The 25,288-nt window shown below is 42.5% G+C and overlaps 1 protein-coding gene across 4 annotated transcripts in view; it reads right to left on the bottom strand.

Moving 5' to 3' along the window:
- The window catches only part of TMIGD3 (transmembrane and immunoglobulin domain containing 3), a 65,176-nt gene extending 48,004 nt beyond the window's left edge, over positions 1 to 17,172 (bottom strand). The window contains exons 1-2 of one of the 4 annotated variants that reach the window (XM_045081904.1): positions 17,062 to 17,172; positions 7,957 to 8,101 (exon numbers count right to left, since the gene is read on the bottom strand). The gene's annotated coding sequence lies outside the window, so the exon portion shown is untranslated. Of the gene's footprint in view, positions 1 to 7,956; positions 8,102 to 12,150; positions 12,362 to 16,868; positions 17,026 to 17,061 lie in introns of those variants that run through there. The other 3 variants (XM_045081906.1, XM_045081905.1, XM_045081907.1) reach the window with 3 other exon arrangements.
- Between the last annotated feature and the right edge of the window lie 8,116 nt (positions 17,173 to 25,288).

Genomic DNA, 25,288 nt, shown 5'->3' with positions numbered 1-25,288 from the left:
CGTCCTTATTACAAGATGGGCTTCTAATTTTCTTTCTAATTTTCTGCCCCTAAATACCTAAGCATTTAAAATTAAAGCCTGCTTATTTGCTACTTGTCAGCTCATATGGCATTTTCACAATTTTTAAAAGAATGGTTGCATCACAAAATTGAGCATATCAGGATGATGTCATTGGATGATATGCCATTAAAATCCTATGACATGCAGACAACTACAGAAATTTCACTGAAAAACCACAGTGTGTTCTTCTGAATAAGATATCGACACGTGATTTCAAATAATTAGAAATCATTTATCAATTACATATTACAGACAAGATACCGTGCAGAAAACTATGTTGTACCCCAGTGACTCCTTGCTCTCAAGTTTAGCAAATACAGGAGGAGGATTGGCATTGGGAAGTTCATCACCCACACCCTTCTCATGGCTACACAAACTGTGTAGTTCAAGCGTTTTATCAAGTTCATTGCTTGGACAAGCTATGTCTGGGTATGACTAATGGTTCTGAGCAGGGCATGAGCAGAGAGTTCCTGATAAGCGTGTGTCTCTTGCTGTGGCTGCTGAATTGGCCCTCCTGGCATCCGGCCCCACGTAGTGGGCGCCCACTACTACCTACTGTGCCTTAAATGCATTTGGTTCATCTTTGAAGTCCCGGAAGCCAAGCACACAGACTCTCCTTTGGGTTTAGAGCCACAGTGTCTACAAAATAATTGCAACTTCTGCAATCCTTGGAATACATTTGGGGAAACAGTCTCAAGAATTAAAGAGCTAAGGTTGAGGAAAGCATGTTTCCATCTCAGGGCCCTGAAGAATAAAAAGGTTCCCAGGACCTCTGGCGTTCCTCCAGGAAAGGACTGCCACATCACAGAGGAATTGGATTTTTGCCTGGGAGCCTTTGGAATGACCTAAACTGTAAATACTTGTTCAAATAGATGCCCTGCATAGTGACTTGGCAAGAGGAGAATTTACCCAATCTATGATATTGAATTCATCTGATACTTATATTCCCCAGGAAAATTTTATATATTCTACATCCCAGTGAACCTGATCCCCAGGAACAATACAGGAAAATTTTTCCCACTTGGGCCTCCCTTTGCCAATAGCAGTGCTATCCCACCCTTAGCAACAAGCACTTGCCTTAGAGAAACAAAATTCCTTTTGGTTCTATTGAATTAACTTTAACAAATGTAATCTGTGTGCCAAAGATTCTGTGTAGCCGCTGGAAGTTAGACAGAAAAGGGAGAAGATCTGGTCTCTGATCTGGAAGAACTTATAGGCAAGTGCTATATAATATAATGTCTTGGGGCACCTGGGTGGCTCAGTTGGTCAAGCCACTGCCTTCAGCTCGGGTCGTGATTCGGAGTCCTGGGATCAAGTCCCACATCGGACTCCCAGCTCCATGGGAAGTCTGCTTCTCCCTCTGACCTTCTCCCCACCCGTGCTTTCTCTCACTCTCTCTCAAATAAATAAATAAAATCTTTTTAAAAAGCACAATGTCCTTAAATAAATAAAATCTTTTAAAAAATATATAATGTCTGAGCCAAGCAACATAGACTCGGGACCACTGGAACTTAAGAAGAGAGGGTTGTTAGCCCAGCATGGGGGTTTGGGAAAAGCTTCTTGAAAAAGGTGGCATATAACCTAATTTCTAAAGGAAAAATAAGGAAGGGTGCTTTTGGCAGATGGAACAGTGTAAGCAAAGGTCCAGTGGCATAAGGAGATGAACGATGATAAGAAATGCAAGCAGTTAGGCAAAAGAAGCACAAGGTAGAAGGTGGGAATAAAGGTGAGACAAGGAAGGGTAAATCTATAGAAGACAAGATGTGGAGAACCTTGAATGGCATGCTAAGGAATCCAGCACACGGGGAGGACGCATCGATGAGTTTTTCTTTGTTTATGCAGGGAGCTGTTTGGGTAGATAATATTTTATTAAACTTGCCTTTTAATGTTTTATTATCATGAAATTAATACTCACTTATTTTTAAGAAAACTAGGAACTACAGCCCCAAATATCAAAAACAATCTTAAAAAACTGCTGGAGAAATCTTGCCATTTGCAACAACATGGATGAAACTAGAGGGTATTATGCTGAGCGAAATAAGCCAGTCAGAGAAAGACAATTATCATATGATCTCTCTGATATGTGGTATTTGAGAAACAAGGCAGAGGACCATAGGGGAAGAGAGGAAAATATGAAACTACACAAAATCAGAGAGGGAGACAAATCATAAGAGACTCTTAATCTCAGGAAACAACCTGAGGGTTCCTGCAGTAGAGCGGGGGTGGGAAGCATCGGGTAGCTGTGTGATGGACACTGGGGAGGGTATGTGCTACGGTGAGTGCTGCGAATTGTGTAAGACTGCTGAATCACAGACCTGTACCCCTGAAGCAAATAATACTTTATATGTTAATTTAAAAAAAAAGAAAAATTGCAATTAAAAAAAAAATGGTGGAGGTGATGAGGCTGGCTGAGGACAAAGCAAAAGCTGACATCCTCCAACTTTCCCCCACCCAACTCCTGGGTGGGACGTATGTGACATTCTTTAGGACTCCCACCCATCTTAATGTTAATACCTTGCTAGAGGGCAAAACGACCTTGGCGGTGGCAAGGCCTCTGTTTCTTTTGTAGGCCCTCTTTAGCATGTGAAAGTTCTATTGAAATCTCCCTTTTCCTTACATCCCCCCCAACTCCAGGGTACCTAACCTGCCACCCCACACAACCCCCAGGGCAGCAGCTCTTCCTGCCCCACGGGTCCTGTCCCTGTGCTTTAATAAACCACCATTTTGCATGGAAGAGTCTCAAGAATTCTTTCTTGGTCATCGGCTCCAGACCTCAGCCCACCGAATCTCACCTATATTCTAGAACTTCATCAGAGGCATCACACTTCCTAATTTCAAAGCCTATTACAAAGCTACCATAATTGAAACAGTGTGCTCCTAATATAAAGACAAATATAAAAATATATATATAAAAATTAAAAAAAAAAAGGCAAATATATAGGTCAATGGAATTGAATGGAGTGCCCAGAAGTAAACCACATATAGGTAAATGATTTTGGACAAGAGTTTGAAGACCTTTCAATGAGGAAAGGACAGTCTTTTCAATAAAAAGTGTTGGGAAAACTGGATATTCACACATAAAGTTACACTTACCTTGCACTATACACAAAAATTGACTCAAAATGGATCTAAGATCTAAACATAAGGGCTAAAACTGGAAAACTCTTAGAAGAAAACACAAGAGGGAAGCTTCATGACATTGGATGTGGCAGTGATTTCTTGGGTATGACATCAAAAGCACAAGCAACAAAAGAAAAAATAGGTAACTTGGACTTGATCAAAATTTAAAACTTTAAAAAACAATTTAAAACTTTTGTGCATCAAAGGACACTATTAACAGAGTAAAAAGGCAAGCATGGAACTGGAGAAAATAATTGTGAATCATATATCTGATAGGAGGTTAATAAATTATAGATAGAGGGACGCCTGGGTGGCTCAGTGGGTTAAGCCGCTGCCTTCGGCTCAGGTCATGATCTCAGGGTCCTGGGATCGAGTCCCGCATCGGGCTCTCTGCTCAGCAGGGAGCCTGCTTCCCTCTCTCTCTCTGCCTGCCTCTCCATCTACTTGTGATTTCTCTCTGTCAAATAAATAAATAAATAAAATCTTTAAAAAAAATAAAAATAAATAAATTATAGATAGATAAAGAGATAGATAGATAGATAGATAGAGACATATACATAGTATACATAATCTCCTAATCCCCAACAATGGAAAAACAACCAATTTAAAAAATGGGCAAATTGAATTGAATGGTCATTTCTCCAAAGAAGATATACAAATGGCCATTAAGCCCATACAAAGATGCTCAACATCACTACTCCGTAGGGAATTGCAAATCAAAACCACAATGAGGTATCGGTTTGCATCCATTAGGATGGTATTCCTGAAACAAACAGATGAATGAAGGAGGGTTGTGAGGATGTGGAGAAGGGAGAAATCCCCACGGGGGGCGGGGGGGGGGGGAGGGTACGGAGAATAGTATGGCAGTTACTCAACAAATTAAAGATAGAATTAACGTATGATCCAAAGATGCCACTTTCGGGTATACTTGAAAGAACTGAAAGAAAAAACTCAGGAGTACAGTCACGTTCATGGCAGCATTACCCACAACAGCCAGAAGATGGAAACAATGCAGATGTCAATTGACAGAAAAATGGAGAAGCAAAATGTGGTGTAGGCATACAACAGAATATTACTCAGCCTTTAAAAATGTCATTTATTTATTTATTTATGCATTTATTTATTTATATTAGAGAGAGCGCCAGCCAGCGGGAGGTGGGGAGGGGCAGAAGGGGAGGGGCAGAGAGAAAGAATCTCAGGCAGACTCCCAGCTGAGCAGGGAACCGGGTGTTGTGGGGGTTGGAGTGGGAGCTCTGTCTTAGGACCCTGAGATCATGGCCTTCACTAACTGAGCCACCCAGGGGCCCCCAGAATATTATTCAGCTTTTATTATTATAATTTTTTAGGATTTTATTTATTTATTTGACAGAAAGAGACACAGCAAGAGAGGGAAAACCAGCAGGGGGAGTGGGAGAGGGAGGCGCAGGCTTCCCACCCAGCTAGGGAGCCTGCTGCCGGCTCCGGGCTGCGTCCCACCCAAGACCCTGGGATCATGACCCAAACTGAAGGCAGAGCATTAAAGACGGAGCCACCCAGGCACCCCATTATTCAGCTTTTAAAAGGACGGCAATTCTGACAAAGACTACACCAAGGATAAGCTCTGAGGATATTATGCTGGGTGAAGTAAGGCAGGCACAAAAATAAAACAAAACAAAAGCACAAATACTGCGTGATTCCACTTCTATGAAGTACCTAGGGTAGTCAATAATGAAATTCATAGACAGAAAGTAGAATGATGCTTGCCAAGAGCTGGGGAGTCTCTAATGGGTACAGAGTTTCAGCATGGGTAGATGAAAACTATTTTGGGGTTGGATGATGGGAACAGTTTCACAACAATGTAAGTATACTTCATGCTCCTGAACGACTGTACACTGGAAAATGGTTAAAATAACAAGTTTTATGTTATTTAAATGTTATCACCACCCCCCCCCAAAAAAAAAACCCCACCTTCGAACACAGAAAAGCAAGAAAGTTACTCAAGTTACTCGTAGCTATGCACAAGATCCCCCTGTTCCTACCAAGTAGAATACTCTGGAGTAGTAAATGGGAGAATAGAGGATGTAATTCAATTTGTGCTTGAGACAGGATAGAAAGAAGGATGAATTTCACCAGGACAAAATCAAAGGCAGGGAGACTGGCTAGGTGGTGATAGCAAAAAGCCGAAAGACGAGGAAAGCCTGGGTTAGGGAAGTGCTAGGTCACTGCCGAAGAAGAACACACACATTAGAAATATATTTAGGACCTAAAACGAGCCATTTTTGGTGAGTGACTAATGGTGAGGATGGAAGAAATGAACCCAGGTACCCAGCTTTAGAAGTGTAGGGAAGAGGGTGTCATTACTTGAGACTAGATACGTTTGAGATACACAGAAAGACAGAAAATATAAATTGGAAATTTTAAGTAACTTAATCAAAATTTGGAATAATCCAATTAAAAAGTTGGGAATACTTGGGAATGTGATTATGGTGGTTGCAATTTGTTAATTTGGTTAAAATGACTATTTCTCAGAACTCTCTGTATGTTTCTGGTTGGAAAGCAGAAGAGAAGCTGCTGCCATGTTTTCACACGTGTAAGGTTGGTGCAGAAGCAGGAGGCATGGATGGAACTCATGCTCATTGTCAATTATCTACTGGCTCATCTCCTTGGCGTGGGGCCACAGCCAGTCCTGCAGCTGCTCTACCTCCTCCTGGATCTTCTTCACCTTTTCCAACTCCTGGGACAGGTCAGTATCTAGCTCCATAGCAAAGTAGGCCAGCCCCTCCTGCAGAGGCTGGAGGTGATGAGAAACTGACACAGGTTCTAGTCCATCTTCATGGGCCTTCAGCTCAAGGCCCTGGCTTCTAGCCCATTCCTGTTCTTCCTCCCCCACTTTATCTCCTCCTTCTGTTCCTAACTCCCTGCCTTGCAAACTTCATGCTCTGCACCAGGCACAGAGAACATGACTTCACAGAGACCATATAACCACATCTCACAATGATATGAGGTCAAATCTTGAGTGGTTTTGTTCTCTGATTGAACTCTGATGGAGAATTTAGTGCTGGACAGGGTTTCAGGGTCTAAGGCCTGAAGGATGAGTTCTCTGAATAGGCTCTGGGTTATCTGGAATGCGTTCTCTGATTTTATTAGATTTAAAGGTACTACTAATGGTCCCTGTTCCAGTGGTAAAGAGGACACTAGAGTTCTATGTGGCAAAAGCAGTTACACAGATTGTCAGACTTTGTCACCTTTAATCAAATGCCTATAGAATAGGGGTTGGCAAACCCTTTCTGAAAAGAAAGTGACAGTAAAAATAATAGGCTTTGTGAGCCACAGCTGCTCAACTCTGTGGTTGTAACTCAAAAGCAGCCATTAGTAAGAATATGAATGGGTGTTACTGTGTTCTGATCAAACTATTTACAAAGACAGAGCACAAGCCAGGTTTGGTCTGGGAGGCTTAGTTTGCCAACTTCTGCCATAAAAGGTAAAGCTTGGGTGAACAAGAGTCTGCTGCCGTAGGATATTTTAGTGACAATATGAGCTATAATAGGATTGATTGGTTGCTTCTAAGTGTGCTGAAAAACTTAGAGAAGGAAATGATGAGCTCAGAGCTTTCCATTCTTATTCTTAGCTCAAGGTCCATATAGGGGATCTGAAATTGTCTATGAGCACCCTAACAGAATCCTGATTGGTACAGTGAGACGAGAACTGAAATCAGATAAGTTGCAGGCAAACTGAAAAAGGAGTGATAAATTTGTAGGCGAGGCAATCTGGGATGTGCCACATTTGAGGTGCCTACGGGATCTCCAAGTAGAGATGTTTAGCAGGCATCCACACATACGTGATGGCTATAGCCTCATAAACAAATGAAATAATCAGGAGGGGGAAATCAATAGAAAAGCAATGAGCTAAGGCAGAACTCTGAGGGACTCAACCTCTAGGGGATGGGCAGGGGAAGAGGGACCCATAAAAGAGTCTTAAAATCTAAGACCCCTAGAGGAAAAGAGCCTCACAGAAGCTACACACAGAAATGGAGTGTCTCAAGGAGCTGTGAGGGATGGCAATAAAACTGGGTCTGGTTGAGGTTGAAAAATTCAGTGAGTCCAGATTGAAAGAGACAGGAAAATGGCTACTGCCTTCAAAAGAAACAACTGTAGAGGAGAAGCAAGATGTGAATTTTAATGTAAGAGGTTTACGTTCCTGCCAGTGTTCCCTTCTTCACATAGCCATTGAACTTGGGGATGATGCGCAGAGGCCAGATAAAGGAGAAGTGGTTGTGTGGCTCCCTTCCACGTAGGCAGAAGGACTACGTGAATGGGAGACGGAAGCAGGAGGAAGTTGCCTGGCGGCTTCTATTCATTTAACCAAATAGCAGGCGCCGTTGAAGAGAGGAAGTAGAGGGCTGGGTAGAGAGTTTGAAGAGAGAACTGAAGTTTTGGAAGAGTCACCTAAGGGTGGGGAAATCTGATTTACAGCAGTACAGACATCATACCACACAGCCACGTGGATGCCCTTGATCTGTGACGTAGGCAGTGAAGGGAGAATTTCTCTTACTCACAGATTTACAATACCAGACGTGTCTGTCCTCAACAGGACCAGTTCTTCGACTTGAAATTTATAATGTATATTTCTTTTGGTAACCATAGAAGATGAAAGAAAAAACAAAAATTTTTCTGGAGTTTAGCAGCTCTGAGAGCATCCTTATAAATTCCTAATTCTCTAGGGAAATTCTCGGACCACTCATAAAGATGAGCTAACCAGGCATGAATAAATACAGTATTGATTCCCATAATATCTTACCAAAATATTACTTGCAGATTTCTGTTTATTTCACCATGAAACTTCTTGGGATTTATTCTTGGAGAGAACTGCAGCCAGCCTTCTGAAATGACAGGTGAGTAACTGTGTAGCTGTATTTCTATCCCTTCACAAACTCAGTTTTCTCCTGATAAAAGAAAACACAAAAACCAGGATTTGGAATTCAAGGGAAAACGTAAATCAAAAATCTATTGGTAGGTTCCCCCAAGAGGTTATAATATCTAGAAAGTTTCTAAAGAAATTTTGCTAACCATACCCATAGCAGAAGTTTAAGTTCTTTGGTAACCCAACTGTTAAATGTAGTTTTAGTGGCTATTTTTTATGATGAACAAGAAAGAGAGAGAGAGAGGAGAAAAGAAAGAAAAAGAGAGGAAGAAAGGAATTAAAGTTCTATGTGAACTTAGGTGTAATACATTATTTGGAGAAGGGGGAAGAGCTGAGGGAGAGGGAGAGAGAGAGAATCTTAAGCAGGCTCCATGTTCAGCATGGAGCCTGACTTGGGGCTCGATCTCACAACTCTGAGATCATGACCTGAGCTGGAATCAGGAGTTGGATGCTTAACCAATTGAGCCATCCAGACACTCTTTATCAATTTTAGAGTAGTAACTTGTACAATGTAGTAACTTTCTGTATATCCACTGTGTTGTGCAAACATCACCATTATCTAATTCCAGAACATTTCCAACTCCCTAAAAAGAAACTTCATACTTCTCAATTCCCTCCTTCCCCCATTCCCTAGCAACTATTAATCTACATTCTGTTTCTATAGATTTGACCATTCTGGACATTTCTATAAACATAATAATAGAATATGTGACCTTTTGTATCTGAATTCTTTCACTTAGTATAATGTTTTTAAGATTCATCCATGTTATAGCATGTATCAGTACTTCCTTTACAAGGCTGAATAATATTCTATTATATGGCCATACCATATTTTGCAATTCACACTGTTTATAGCTATCTTCACTATCCATGTGCAGAATTATTTTCATCTTCTAAAACTGAAACGCACAATTACTGAGTGTTATTCTCTTTTCCTCTCTCTGCCCAGCCCTGGCAACCACCATGCTACTTTCTGTATCCATGAATTTGATTACTGTAGGTACCTCATGTAAGTGGAATCAAAGAGAGTTGTCCTTCTGTGACTAGCTTATTTCACTCAACACAATGTCCCAAAAGTTTGACCATGTTGCAAGTTGCATCAGAATTCCCTTACTTTTTAAGACTGAAAAATATTCCATTGCATGCCTATGCCACACCTTTTTACCCATCTGGGGATGGACACCTGAGTTGCTTCAGATTATTGTAAACAGTGCTGCTGTGAACGTGCTTGTACCAACAACTGTTTGAGTTCCTACCTTCAGTTCTTTGGGGTAAATATCTAGAAGTGAAATTGCTGGATCACATGGTGATTCTCTTTTTAATTTTTGAAGAGCCATGGTATGGTTTTCCATGGCCTGCACCATCTTACATTTTCACCAATGGTGCGCAAGTGTTTCGGGGTCTTCAGATCCTCACCAACACTTGTTATTTTGTGTCGTTTTCCTGGGTTTTGGCTTTTTTTTGGGTACTAGCCATACCAGTGGGTTTGAAGTGAAATGATGCCATCTTAACAGTAATCTATCCCTAAGTATTTCATTCTTTCTGATGGTATTGTAAATGGAATTTTTTTTAAATTTCAGTTTTGGATTGCTCATTGCTAGCGTACAGAAATACAACTGATTTTTATATCTTGATCCCGTATCCTTCAACTTTGCTGAACAGTTCTACATGTGTGTCTGTGTGTATCCCATCTGTAACATGGGGTTATAAAAGTACCTGTTGTTATGAGGATTATGTGTTAACACTTGTCAAGTGGTAAGTGCTGGGCCTGGCACATAACAAATGCTAAAAAATTGTTAGAGACTAAATATTTACCAGACAGTAAATATTTATTAAAGGCCTGTTACACACTTATCTGTAGGACTTGTGCAGTGAACAAGTCTGACCACAGGTGTCTTAGTCAATGTGAACTGCTTTAACAAATTACCACAGACTAGGTGGCTAAAATAATAAACATTTATCTCTCACAGTTCTGGCGGCTGGGAAGCCCAAGATCAAGGTGCCAGCAGATACAATGTCTGTTGAGAGCTATCTTCTTGCTTTGTACTTAGCCTCCTTCTGTACCCTCACATGGAAGAGAGATCATCATCTTCTTGGAAGTTCATGAATTCCATTCAGGAGGGTTCTACCTTCACAACGTAATTACCTCCCCCCAAAGCTCTACCTCCAAATACCAACCCACTGGGGATGAGAGCTTCAACAGATAATTTTGGGGGGAGGGGACACCATCATTCAGCCAATAGTAACAGGTAAGATCTCTGATCTTGTAGAACTTACATGAACTATCCCAAACACCTCATACTTGGATTGCTATTTTTCAGATTACTTCTGCTAGGAAATAATTTTTCCCAGGTTTCTCATGTTGCTTCCCCTCTTCCAAGCAGAGGCACAGATGGCTCTATTTTCAGACTGTCTCCCTCTAGAGCAGAGAACAGGTTTGTGTACTGTCTAGTTTAATAAAGAGAATATTTCCTTCCAGGCAAAAGTCAGGCAGAGGCTCTTGTAGACTACTACAGAAGATTTGAGTTTCTTGGGCTTGGGGTTCCTTGGCTGTGATAGCATGCCATGGAGAATAGAGCATTCACTCTGCATCACCTCTGTGGGACCCAAGGAGCAAGGAGAATGGATGTGAAACTGAAACTCGTGCTGCTTTTCGTGCCACAAATAATAAAGTCCTTTGTCTCTGACTCCAAAGTCTTGTATCTTCTGCCAGCATCCCCACAAAGGGCTAACTTTGTTGATTTCAGGTAGGGTAAAATGTCAGGTCCTTCAGAGTTTTTTTATAACTTCCATCCAGTATGCTGTTACAAAGGTATATTCCTGAAACCTAATTTCTACTTAGATATCTAAATTTCTTTATCTGGCTTTTAGCCTCCTCCATACCTCTCCAACTGAATTGTCCATCTCATCTTGAGGAAGACCTTCTTCATGGGCCAGGATTTTTAAAACATATAGTATCAGGCTCATTTCTACTTCTGACATTGGGTTCCTATCTCCTCCACTTTGGAATTCCTCCCTCATTCCCTTTTCTCACACTTAGTCAGTTCGAATCCATTTCTCAAGACCTGTTTCAAGTCCCACAGAAAAAGTCCCCATTGACCATTGTTTCTGTGAACATCTATAGGAGTTAAGAACGTGCACACATAACATAGAATTTGAGTACATGTTATTGTCTAATATTGTTTTTTAGGGGTTCCATATGGATATGCATTGCCTCCTCATTCTAATTGTAAGCAGGAAGCTGGGGACAAGGCAGAAACTGAATGTGATTGACTAAAGGGGGTAAGCGCATGTGCACTGAAGCCAGAGATCCCAGATCCAAATGCCTACTACTTAATGGCTTTGTGACCTTGGGAATGTTATTTAACTTATTTATGCCTCCACTTCTTCCCTTTAAAGTGGGAATAATGATTGAGGCTCTTGGGTGGCTCAGTTGTTGGGCATCCACTCCTGATTTTAGCTCAGGTCCTAGTACTCTTGATTTTAGTTCAGGTCCTAGTCTCAGAGTCGTGGGATTGAGACCCACATCCGGCTCCAAGCTGGGTGTAGAGCCTGTTTGAGATTCTCTCTCTCCCTTTTCCTCTGCCCCTCCCTCCAGATACTCTCTCTCAGAAAAAAGGGGGGGTGCTAATGATCATGATAATATCTATCTTACAGACTCATTATAAGAATTAACAGGGGCGCCTGGGTGGCTCAGTGGATTGAGCCGCTGCCTTCGGCTCAGGTCATGATCTCAGGATTTCTTACCTGAGAAACCTTTCTGCTATAAGCCACCAGGTAAAATTTAAAAAGCGTTCTGTTTCACAAGAAAGTGAAGAAGATATTCAAGGGTCAAAGATGAAACCACAGCACAAACTCAAAAAGCAGGGTGAATGTTAAAGCGAGGGGCTATTCTAGATGGTCTGCTGATACAGGGTAATCTATAGCATTTGTTTTAGTGGCCACTTGGAGGCAGCACAGTAAGTCTGGAGTCCAAGTGAGTTCAAGAGTAATATTTGAGACCCAAACATTTCTCCAGGATTGCAAAGGATTACACATTCAGTGAATAGTTAAAAAATGACACATACATACCTCCCAAAAGAATATAGTAAGAAATAATAATATCCGTTGAGGTATTTGGTACGGGATCCAAAATCTCCTTTGTGAATTTTTAACCACATGTGAGACCCCAGATAAGTTTGGGGCCTGAATTCAGATTTCCTCCATGTTCCAAAAACAAACAAATCAGTCAAATATTTACTCCAAGTGGTCCAAGATTGGTAGTACCCAAGCATCTGGCAAAGAAACCACAAATTCTCTCCACTCAGTCCTCTAAGAACTCCCACAAAGTTCCAAAGAATGTTAGCTCACAATCAAAAATCACAAAGTACATGAGGACACAAAATTCCCTGAGACACACAGAAACAACATGTAGGGGGGAAATTACCTTCTAAGACTTTAAGTATAGGTAGCAATGGTTACATAATACTAAATACATTTATATAGTATGTTTATAATTAGGAGAATTAACTAGAAGTATAAGAATAAAAGACTAAAAAATGGTCAGACCTATGTAGAAAAGAACCAAATAGACCTTTCAAAAAAGAAACAAATGTAATAATTGAATTTAAAACTCAGCGGACAGATTAAATAATATCACAAAGATAAAGACAAAGAAAGATTAAGAAACATGAAGGACAGGGCGCGTCTGATTGGCTCAGTCATTGAGCGTCTGCCTTCGGCTCGAGTCATGATCCCAGGGTCCTGGGATCAAGCCCCATATCGGGCCTCCTGCTCCATGGAAAGCCGGCTTCTCCCTCTCCCTCTCCCCCCTGCTTGTGTTCCCTCTCTTGCTGGGTCTCTGTCAAATAAATAAATCTTAAAAAAAAAAAAAAAAAAAAGAAAGAAACATGAAGGACAAAACAAACAAACCAAAAAACCTCATAAAGGCCAAAGTAACAAAGCTAAAACTGTGTCTATTCAGCTTTCCAAGAGAGAGACTAGAAAAAAATGAGAAGAGGCAGTATTTCATGAAATAATGATCTTTTCAACAAATGGTGTTGGATTGCAGAAAAATGAAGTTGGATTCTTAACCTTAATCCATATACAAAAATTAACTCAGAGTGGATCAAAACTCTAAATGGATGAGCTAAAAGTATAAAACTCTTATAAGAAAACACGGGGGGAAAATCTTCATGCCATTGGATTAAGGAGTGATATCTTGGATATGACACAAAAAACAGGCAACAAATGAAAAAAATATATCAGTTGGACTATATCAAAACTTTAAACTTTCCTGCATCAAAGGATACCATCAACAGAGTAAAAAGGCAACCCATGGAATGGGTTATCCCATTCCCAATCCTATATCTATATCCTATATCTAATAAGGAATTAATATCTAGAATAGATAAGGAAGTCCTACAACTCAGTAACAAAAAAACAACCTGCTATTAAAAAAATGGACAAAGAACTTGAATAGACATTTGTCTAAGGATATACAAGTGGCCAATAAGCATATGAAAAGATGGTTGATATCATTAATCATTTGGAAAATGCAAACCCAAACCATAATGTGATACCACATCATACCCATTAGGAAGGCTATTATCAAGAAAGAAAACCAAACCAACCTATCACAAGTGTTGATGAGGATGTGGAAAAATTGGATTCTTTGTTCATTGCTGGTATGAATGTAATATGGTGCCGCCACTATGGAAAATAGTATAGTGGTGCCTCAAAAAATCAAAAACAGGGATGCCTGGGTGGCTTAGTCAGTTAAGCACCTGCCTTCAGCTCAGGTCAGGATCCCATGGTCCTGGGATGGAGCCCCACATGGGGCTCTCTGCTCAGCTTCTCCCTCTCCCTCTGTCCTTCTCTTCTCTCTCAAATAAATAAATAAAGATCTTTTTAAAAAATCAAAAACAGAATTATCTGATCCAGCAATTCCATTTCTGGGTCTATAGTCAAAAGAATTGAAAGCAGGGACTCAAATAGATGTTTGTACACTCGTGTTCATAGAGGCATTCTTCACAATAGCCCAAATACAGGAATACAATCCAAGTACCCATCAATGGATGGATAGATAAACAAAATGTGGTATGTACAAACAATGGAATATTGTATTACTCAGCTTTACAAGTGAGGGAGATTTTGACACCTGCTACAATATGAAGGAATCTTGAGGATATTATGCTAAGTGAAATAAAGCAGTCCTGAAAGAACAAATACTGTATGATTCCAGTTTTATGAGGTACCTAGCATAGTCTCATTTGAAGGGACAGAAAATAGCATTGTGATTGTCAGGGTCTTGGGGGGAGGGAGAGTTAGGGTTTAATGAGTACGGAATTTTAGAAAATAAAAAATGTTCTGGACCTGGATGGTGGTTATGGTCATACAATGATGGGAATACACTTAGTGCTGCTGAATTACACACATAAAAATGGTTAAAACGGTAAATTTTGTTAGGTATCTTTTACCACAAATTTTTTAAACTTGAAAAAATGATAAGGTAGATCATTTTCTAGAACTGATAAAGACACAAATGTTCAACTTAGGCAATCACAATGAATCCCTTGTAAAAGAAATACAAATCTAGACACATTGAGGTAAAACCACGGGTGAACAGAGAGAAAATGGTAAAACTAGTCAAAGCGAAAAGGTATCAGCTACAGAGGAAGGATATTTACACTGACGACCGATTTCTCAATACCAAGATTAAAGGCAAAATAGACAAGTATAATGTCTTCCAAAGACTAAGAGGAAATCTAATTCTGCCTGACAATGTATGTCTTATTTAAAAAGTCTTACAAAGATAGGAAAAATATTCCCCATGTCACTCTGAACTAAAAATAACACATTCAGCATTTCAGTATAGGTGATTATGTGTTTGACTCCCATACCAGAATATAAGATAAAGAAGTATGTCTTAGGGCGCCTGGGATGCTCAGTTGGTTAAGTATCTGACTCTTCATTTTGGCTCAGGTCATGAGCTCAGGGTTGTCAGATTGAGCCCCAGGTCAATCTCTGTGCTCAGCAAGGAGTCAGCTGAAGATTCTCCCCATCTCCCTCTGCACCTCTCTATCCCATCCCCCACACTTGTACGCTCTCTCTCTCTCAAAAAAGAAACCGGGTCTCATCTTTGATTTATACAATGTAGCAAAGAATTAGGTAGTTTAAGAACTGTTGCTTGTAAATAAAGCAAATAACAAATAAATAAAATGCTAATCATTTTTGGTGATGTATAATAAGACATCTATCTTCATGTCCATTAAATTTTTTGAACAAAATCAAGACACACAGTGTGAAAATGGGGCAGGGGCTTTGAAATTGGGAAATAGCCTCAAAACTATGCTGCCTCAGGGCACCTGGGTGGCTTAGCCAGTTAAACGGTCAGCTTAGGTCACTTGGTTTAGGCTCAGCTCATGACCTTGAGGTCCGAGGGTTGAGCCCCACGACAGGCTCCACGTTAACCGGGAGTCGGCTTCAGGATTTGCTCTCTCCCTCTGCCCCTCCCTCTAGGTGTGCTCTATTTGTCTCTCAAGTAAATAAATCTAAAAAATATATTAAAAATAAAACTAAAAAAACTATGCTGCCTCACGTTCATGTCCCACAACCATCCCACCAACCAAACCTGTCAGGACTAATATCACCAATGCCCCTGTCCTCTACCCAAACCCACTGCCATATTTCAAGTGAAATTTATCACTTATCAACCCAAGAAAATAAATCGCTTTTATATACCATGTAAGTTTCTGCCTGGGTCGGAAACCATACCCTTTTAGTTCCTATTGATAAGCTGGGAATTTACAGCCAAAAATGGCCTTGAGTTACTAATTGCTTCTTTTGCTTTACTTCCAGCTCTCAATCCAGCATTTTGGCAAAATCCATTCCAATACCTAGTGTTGTGCGATCAACAGTCTAACCATCCTGCGATCCGCAAGTATTTACTGAACTCCTATGAGGTGTCAGGGACTGTTTCAGGTTCTGGAAGGTACCATTGATTGGGCTCTTACCATGTACTAGGTACTGGTTAGGAACTTCAGATGCATTATCTCTTAATTCTCACTACACTTTACAACTGACATCACAATGTCAATATCATGGATGAGAAGATTAAAGAGATTAGATCTCTTAAAGGGATTGCATAAAAGCCCTACACTTCAAGGAAGTATGGAAGCCAAGATTTAAACCCAGAACTGAAGGACTCTGAAGTCTGTGCTCTTTTTTTTTTTTTTTTTTTTTTTTAGGTTTTATTTATTTGTCAGAGAGAGGGAGAGAGAGCGAGCACAGGCAGACAGAATGACAGGCAGAGGCAGAGGGAGAAGCAGGCTCCCTGCCGAGCAAGGAGCCTGATGTGGGACTCGATCCCAGGACGCTGGTCCTGAGCCAAACGCAGCTGCTTAACCAACTGAGCCACCCAGGCATCCCTGAAGTCTGTGCTCTTAACAACAAGCAGCTTACAGTGTATCTGGGGAGCTAAGAAATTCACACATGAAATCATTGAAAAACAGTATTTGTTGAAAGGCCAAATACAGCTCTGTAAGTCACAGATTAGATCAGATTTAGTTTTCTGGACCCTGAGGGACAGTCAAGAGGAAAGGCTCTGAGTTTTATAACAAAATAAAAGTTTACAAGACCCCTGAGTTGTACACAATCAGTAAACGCAATAATTGGCTGTGGACAGTGGGCAGACGAGAGAACCCATGGGAAAGTGCCCATGGTGCTAATCACTTGCATCTTTCAGAGATGTAACCGCTTACAGAGCACTTCTGCAGATCTTCACAACAACCCTGGGAGATACAAATTACCTCCATTACACAAATGAGGACAAAGCACCGAGTGAATGGCCTGTCCCACGTCACCGTGTCATGCTCCAGAGTGGTCCATAAGCAGACCGAGATGTAGATCTTTGCCTCCAGCCCTTTCACTTTCTGCTCGCTGTTACTCAGGACAGGGAAGCCCGACATCCAGTGTGACTGCTTTTCCCAGAAGCTTCCCTACCTGACGTTTTTCTATTCTGTGCATCCTGCTGGATCTCTTCCATCAGTCCAACTGGTGTCTCCTTTACCAACTGCCGTGGAAGCTTCCAACAACCACATTCCAACCATCAAACCCCTCTGCTTTTGGAGGATCAGGTGTCCTTTGGTCCTGCGGTCAGAGAATCAGACATCCTCATGAAGCCTCAACCTCCTGAAATGGATAATTATCCTTTTCATCCTACTGCAACTTTTACACCATAAACCAAGGAAAAGCTGGTTGTTGGGTAACTTTCCAACGGACGTTTTGAAACTTGAAGTGGGAGAACTATTGAAATTTCGGGAACTCTGCTTCTGAATGCCTGGTTATCTTTTCTCCTCTCCTGAGTTCCCCTGCGATCAACAGTCTAACCATCCTGCGATCCGCAAGTATTTACTGAACTCCTATGAGGTGTCAGGGACTGTTTCAGGTTCTGGAAATACATCACCAGACAACACAGGAAAGGGCATGCTCTCGTGAAACCTGCATTCTAGTCAACAGCATGCCAGGTGGTGAAGGGCAGTGTCATGAGAAACGAAGTTCAGGGGTTAGGAAATGACTGGCAGAATTGGGTCTATTTCTGAAAGCGTGGCCGGAAAAAGCAGCTTCGATGAGGTGCTTGAATGCTTTGAGGTAGCAAGTGAAGTTCATTGGCTCTGCAGGGGAAAGGCCATCCAGGCTCAGGGAACATAGTGCTGAAGGTCTGAGGTTAGCACATCTGCAGGACTTCCATTAACGGCCAAGAGCCAGATGGCTGCAGCTGAGTGATCAAACGGAGGCGAGGCCCAAGAGTAGGTCAGGGACCAGATTCTGCTGTGCCCCGAAGGCCCAGAGAAGATTGTGGCTGTTGAGGCGTCCAGTCTCGTTCAAACAAACACCCTGAGCAGCTGTTGGAGCCCAGGATTGCTGGGTGCAGAAAAGATGAAGATGAATAAGACAAAGTCCCCACTATCAAGAGGCATAGACTCTAAAGGAAAACAGAGACAAGCAAGCAGGCAACTCTATCACCATGCAATAGGGACTGTGATGGGATTAAGCCCCAAATCCTATAGCAACATGGCGGGGGGCAGGGGGTGCCCAGTGCAAGCTGGGGATGCCAGGGAAACTGACGTCTGCATTGTAATTAACACACTGGCCACTTGCCACATGAGATTATGAAGCACTTCAAGCGTGACCAGTGTGACTGAAGAAATGGACTTCTAAATTGACTAAATTTTCATTAATTTAAATGTAAAAACTGAAGCAGTGTGAAACATTGTCCCATTAAACAAAACTATTGTGTTGGCAGGACCACATTCTATCCTTGGATTTATATCACCAATGCTATTACGGGCTGGAGTGTTCGCCTACTTTCCACTTTTTAAAAAGAAATGTGGCTACTCGAAAATTTACAATGCAGTAAACATGTGGCTCCTGCAGTGTTTGTATTGGAGAGCGTGAATCTAAACTGAAAGTGGGAGAGATGAGTCAGGGCAAAGCAGAAGCAGAAGCCTCCAGGCAGAGGGCCACGTGTGCCAAAGCCAGATGGTAGCGAGAGCTTAGTACCTTCGAGGAATTACGAGTAACTCATTGTGATGGGCCCTGAGGTGACAGCGAAGAGCGGTGGAGATAGGAAGGGAAGATGAGCAGCAGCCGGGTCCTGAGGGCTTGGGACAGTGTACCACAGAATCTGAGCTTCACACTGAGGGTCTCAGGTAGCTACCGAGGGCTTTGGGCATGGAAGCTCCACGACCAGCTTGGAACTGTGGAAAAGGTCACTCCAGCTATCGTGTGAAGGCTGAATTGAAGGGGCCAGGAATGGAATGTGGAAGAGCAGTTAGTGCCAGTCGCATAATCAGGCAGGAGTCCGAGACAGGGACAGTGGAGGCAGAGACAGAAATGGGCTCACGTGGGACACCACTGAGTCATCAGGTTGGCTCAACTCTCCATCGAGCAAGCATGAGGAGCAGAGAACTACTGCCCTCAAGGCTGAGCATCCAGGCAAATGGCTGAACCCCTCAAGGAACGCCAGGTTTGAGGCCTGAACCTTCTGGCTGTGCTTCCCCTCTCAGCCACGGCGATGAGTAATAGTTGGTGGGAAGAAAACTCTTCTGGAGTCGCACTCAGGGCATCTGACTTAGCCCTTAATGAGTATGATTTTTGGAAGTCAGTGTATTCTATGCTTTCAGGCACACAGCTCAAGCATTTTCATTTCCTTTGATCAAAAGATGGCTGAGTGACAAGATTATAGCTCTCAAAAATAGTCTTGGAAAAAGACCCGTATTGTGAGGTGCATCCCTCCCTTCCGGTGGCCAACAGGGAAGGGAAAAAATATTAAATATAGCAGAGAGCCACACCTCACCTTAGCAATACATCCAGGTTTTCTGGAGCCTAAAATTTATATAGATTTTTTTGAGGGTTGGGATCTTTTTAAAGAAAAGAATACTAAATCGTGACTTCGAAACTGCCAGGTAGGTCCTCCTGCAAATGAAGAGCCCTGATGCTTAAGCTTCATTAGCTCCATGGTATACTGGCTTCAGTATCAGCAGCTTTCGGACGCCTTTTTGTTTACCCGTCAGAGGCTTATCAAATATCTAACATGTTATTGGCATTGAGCAGAGCACTGGGGTTATAAACGGAATGAACACAGGCTCTGCCCTCAAGAAATCCATCCTTTTTGTGGGAGAGAGTGTTAAAAAAGTCATCGTAGCAGTGCATCAGGAATGCAGGGATATAAAGTCTATCCATCAGGTATCGTGGGTACAGAGGAAAGAGGCCCCTGTCTCACCTGAGGGAAGGGTGGTCTGGGTGTCTTCCTGGGGGATGTGGGTAATCGTTTGTGTCCGGTGAAGCTGCAAAATTTGCCAACCCAAAGTAGAAGGGTCTCGAATGGCAAACTCAGTTCTCACTAAAAGACTCATCACTACCAAGATGAATGGTTTACTGGGAACTTGAGATCCTCCCCCTCAAGATAAAATGACAGCCTGTTATGAGCTGAACTGAGTCCTTCCTAACCCTCAATTGTGACTGCATTTGAGATAGGCTGTTTAAGGAGGTAATTAAGGTTTCATGAGGTCAAAAGCATGGGGCCTTGATCTGATAGGACTGATATTCTTATAAGGAAGAGACACTATCAGAAGGAAAAAAGGAAAATAAATTGTTTAAGAATGAAAAGTAACAGCGAAAAACACAAAAATTTTTAAAAAGATTAAGATTACTTAATTAAAAAATTTTGAAAAAGAGATACTAGGTCCATCTCTCCCCTCCCCCCCCCCACCCCACCAACCTCCTTGTTTCTTTCTTTCCCTTCTTCTTTGGCACACCAGGAAGAGAGGCCTCACCAGAAACTGAATTGTGCTGTATCTTGTTCTTGGACATGTGACCTCCATAACTGGGAGAAGGTTTAAGAAGGTTAAGAAGGTCTAAGTTGCCCAGTCTGTGGTACTTTGTCATGGCAGCCTGAGCAGACAAGACAGACCTCTAGAGCCATGTGGTCAGTTTCCCAATATGCCAGGTCCCCGGATGAGAAAGCCAGGAGCTGCTGGCCTTTCATGTCTCTCTCCACATTCCCAGGGGAAATGCAAGAACTGTGACTGGTGTCCCCTTGCCCCCCCGGGCTCTACTCCTTCTTCCTGACACCTTAGCCTCTCTAGGGTTTTAGCATCATCCCCCAAGGGTCATGTTCATAGCTAGCAATTGGTTCTCTGCTCATGGATTAAAGGAGGTAGCCTCATAGTGCCTAATGATACTTAGCAATAGTCCAGGTTGGCCACTGTCTAAGGTCCAGGGCCTCAGGCAAATCAAGTCCTGACTCTCAGTTGTGAAATGAGGCATGGGCTAAGTCATCCCTAAGCTCCCAGATTTTAAGCTGTATTTTTCCAGGGTTCACTTTCAAGGGACTCTAAGGCCTGAAATGTTTCCAGGTCCCACAGAAAGGAATCATTCTCTAAGATGGGGAGGTCCTTTTGGCTAAGAGACAGTATTCAAATCAGCCTTGGGTTCACAGGTGACTGTACTAGCCCTGCGAAAGTCTCAGAGTCCACTGCTTTTTGTCACTTTTGGAGCCACAAATGTATTTTGGGAGTTGGGAATTCAGAGGTCTCTCTGGAAGGTTCTGATTAACAAGAAATATCAGAGGCTTTTCAGAGTTAGAGAAGGAGCCTCTGTGATGTTCCTTCCACTTGGAAAAAATATAAAAACCAAGCATAAAATGTCAGGGAGGAAACTGCTGAGTGCTGTATCCTGAGCATGTGATATGGGGAAGCTTCTTAATTTCCCAGAGGACATGCAAAAGTTTGCCAGCCTAACCTTCATTTTGGCATGGAGACTCAAATGCTCTATGAGCAAACAATGGCTAGACCCCTGGCTCTCGTGTCGCTGCTGTGTTGTGGCTGGTCAGTGTGGCTGGCTCCTGGGAGGCAGGCTGCAAAACCACAGGCCCTGTGGAGGGAGGAACCATCCCCTGCCCCATGCTCTTCTCTTCTAGACTTATAGTCACGCACCCTAGAATGTACATGAATTAAACCCAGTGATGTTGAAAGGGACTCCAAGGTCAAATGAAGACCCAGGGAGTTATAGCAATTCACTCACTGGGCACTTATAAAAATGGCTTTGAATTGTGCATTTTTTCATGTGCATTGGAAACCCCAACTGATTGTAAACTTGAATGACCACGTATTACTTCTGTGTGTCCTTTGTGCTTAGTATATTCATTGCTCAGTAATGTTTCCTGACACCCAGTATGTGGGAGTTTCCCCATAATGCTGCACTTCTTCAGCACTACCCAGCTGGGTGTCCAACAACTCAGTTCTGACTTTCACTCCTGGAGTTAGCATCAGACACCCTAGGTAACGGGTATAGCTGCTTCCACTTAAGAGTCCGGCTGAAAATAGTGTGCTCAGATATCCACACTTATGCTCAGTGAGCTACAAGTTCAGGTTCCCACACCACCACCATGCCCTTGCCCAGTTCCATAATAGGCTAGGACAACTCAGAGAATTCAGGAAAGCACTCTGCTTAGATTTTTCAGTTTATTACAAAGGATGTAACTCAGGAACAGCCAAATGGAAGAGACATGGGAGGAGGGGGACATCCTGTGCTCTCTGGGCACACCACCCTCCCAACACATCCGCATGTTCGCCAACCTGGAAGACCCTGGGTCACCGTCTCCGGCCCTCTCCTCTCTCCAGTGGTCAGGAAGTAGGGCTGAAATTCCTGGGGTATTCCTGGGGACCAACCTTCATCATGAAGCTACCTAGAGGTCCCACCCCGCGTAGACTCGTTAATGAAAACACAGGTAAGGTCCAAAGGGGCTCTTTAGGAATAACAAAAGACATTTCTATCCCTCAGGAAATTCCAAAGGTTTTAAGAATCTGAGACAAAGTTTAATATATTTTTTATTATGCCACAATTGCACACAGTAGGCTCTTAGTTAAACCCATATCAATTAATGCCTTGACTAACATGGAAGGCAAGAAGCATAATAAGGGACTAAACATGGCCAAGAGATCCCCTTTCCCTGAAGTCAGAAAAATAATAGGAGACCCTTGTTTTTGTGATAGTCCCAATTTTTTCCGCCTCTACCAGCTCCATTTATAACCCTGAATTTGGTGAGAGAATGGATAAAATAACATTCATTTTGGTGATTTTTGGTGGTGGCTATTTGGGAGTTTCTATAATGTAACTAATTGTGAGGATCCCTGAACTAGTCTTTACTTCCTGACCCCTTCGATGGAGCATTGAGTACAAACAGAATAACAAAAAGCAATGGCTGGAGCACAGTGCCCTCAGCACTCCTGCTGCGGAGTGGCTTACCACTGCCATATTGCAGGAGCTCGCCTGAAGCCGCATCTAAGGGAGCCACCAAGAGACCGTGAGCCAGAGATGCTCCACCACCAGCGAAGGAGCAGAGCAGGTCAGCAGGGATGTGCTGAGACAATTATGCCATAGGATTTGGCTGCCCTTCAGAAGCTCCTGTCCCCACATTCTAAGGCCTCTAGCGTTTAGACAGGGCAGCCTTCCCTGTTCTCCCCCAAGAAGACCGACTCAAGAGAGGGTATCCTGGGCACCCACAGCTCCCCACTGTTTGATTTTCACACATGCTGTTAACTCAAATGGAGAGTTTATCCAAGGAGGGGTGGCAGGGTTTTTGGAACTTGGGAATTCCTAAGTCCTGAGCTGAGGAATCTCAAGAAATTATTTTGTTAATTCACGGAGCTCCTGCTTACATCAAGAATAGCCATGCTGAGGTGTGTCCTCTGGGTCAGTTCCCATCAGAGGAGGCAGTGGGCGGCCCCAGATTATTTCTACTTCAGCTACTAGGGAGCCACCCCGGGTGAAGCTGAAGCTTCATTGGCCAACCAGTTCTTCTCGATCTGGAAAGTGGGTTCCATCATGTGATGTCTCCTCCTTCCTCATCCTCTGTCCCAGCAGGGCACTAGCTGGGGAATAGTAGGGTAACCAAAGATGATGGTTTGTCTGAGACAGAAGAGGTTCTCTGAGGGGACGCAGGACCCTCAGTGCTGAAACCAGGGAAGTTCCAGTCCTGGGCAAACAAATATGAGTTGGTCACGGTAGGAAATGACCAGGACTGATCTGAAACAATCATAGTCCCAGACAGATGGTGATGAGGCTAGATTCAGGGCCTAGTTTTGTTTGGAAGGTTGCTGTATTATTCACTTGAATTTGGTGATAAATAATGGTGTGAAGTTGCACAAAAATGGATCTCTACATTTTTGTAGAGGGGGGAAGCCCATAGATTCTAGAATAGAAGATAATCCACAAAAATGTAAAGTTTATGAGACCAAAACCCATGATTTCTGTATCCCTATCACATATTAGCCCGCACAGCACATAGTAGATATCTAGTAAATATTTGCAGAACAAACAAGTAAACAAACTCATGAGTAAACAAACAATTCCCCTTTTGGCTCTGTCATTACTAATCCTGTGACATCAATCAGTTAATGAACTGTTTAAGCCTCTGTTCCTTCATCTGTAAAATGGGGATGATAATTATCCACTTTACAGTCATTGTGATCTGAACTGTGTCTTGCCAAAACTTATACAAGGTCCTAACCCCTAGTACCTCAGGCTATAACCATATTTGGAAATAAGGACTTTAAAGAGGTAATTAAGTTAAAATGAAGACATCAGGGAAGCCTGGGTGGCCCAGTCGGTGAAGCGTCTGCCTTCGACTCAGGTCATGATCTCAGGGTCCTGGGATCGAGCCCCACATCAGGCTCCTGCTTCTCTCCTTCTGCCTGGCGCTGCCCCTTCTTGCACTCTGTCTCTCTTACAAATAAATAAGTAAATAAAATCTTAAAAAAAAAAATCAACTGTAGTCATCAGGGTGCGTCCTAATCTGATCTGAATTCTAAGAAGAGGAAATCCCAACAGAGAGATAGGACACGGGCCTACACAGAGGAAAGACCACATGAAGACACAATGAGAAGTCCCTGTAAGCCAAGGAGAGAGGTCTCAGAAGAAACCAAACCTGCTGACACTTCATCTTGGACTTCTAGCCTCCAGAATTGTGAGAAAATAAATTTCTGTTTTACCAGCCACCCAGTCTGTGGGACTCCGTTATGGCAAACTGATCAAATTAAAATAATCATAATTAAACAAAATAACACATGTACATCACCTCGCACGTGAATGCTCAGTAAATACTTCTCATTCTTGTTACTGTTCACTATTAATAAAAATACTGGTCAGGGCTCTGGAAAAGTATAAAGAGTGCAAAAATGTATAAAAAGGATAAGTAGAGTTATTGTTCATGCAGGACAATCTTGGGGGAATAGAGAAAATGGACCTCGTGGAGGCGGACAGAGAAAATGCACCCTAGAGTGTACGGACGGACCACCGTGCTGGGATCACAGGAGGGTCTGTGTCTGTAAACATCATGGTAGCCCAGAGTTTTCTCAAAACTTAAGGCACATGTGAATCACCTGAGGATCTTGTCAAAATGCAGACTCCAATGGGTGTGAGGGGGACTCGCGAGTGGACACGTCTAACAAGCTCCAAGCTGATCTTGTGCTCCCGGTTGGAGAACCGAGCAACACTGAAGAAATACACTGCTTGGTCCCAAGAGGAGGTATACACTATTTGGAAGCACAAGACACAAACAGTGGCTAGAAAACCCTTGCTCAATGGCGTCCTGTATCTGTATCTGATGCTGAGAGATCGCAGAACCATTTAAGGAGATGTATAATTCGGAGCCATAGGGGTAAGG

The sequence above is a fragment of the Mustela putorius genome, unplaced genomic scaffold (assembly GCF_011764305.1).
Source record: "Mustela putorius furo isolate JIRA1106 unplaced genomic scaffold, ASM1176430v1.1 tig00000585_pilon_pilon_pilon, whole genome shotgun sequence".
NCBI lineage: Eukaryota > Metazoa > Chordata > Mammalia > Carnivora > Mustelidae > Mustela > Mustela putorius.
Note: the sequence above shows the minus strand (reverse complement) of the source record. Positions and strands in the feature narration are given on the sequence as shown.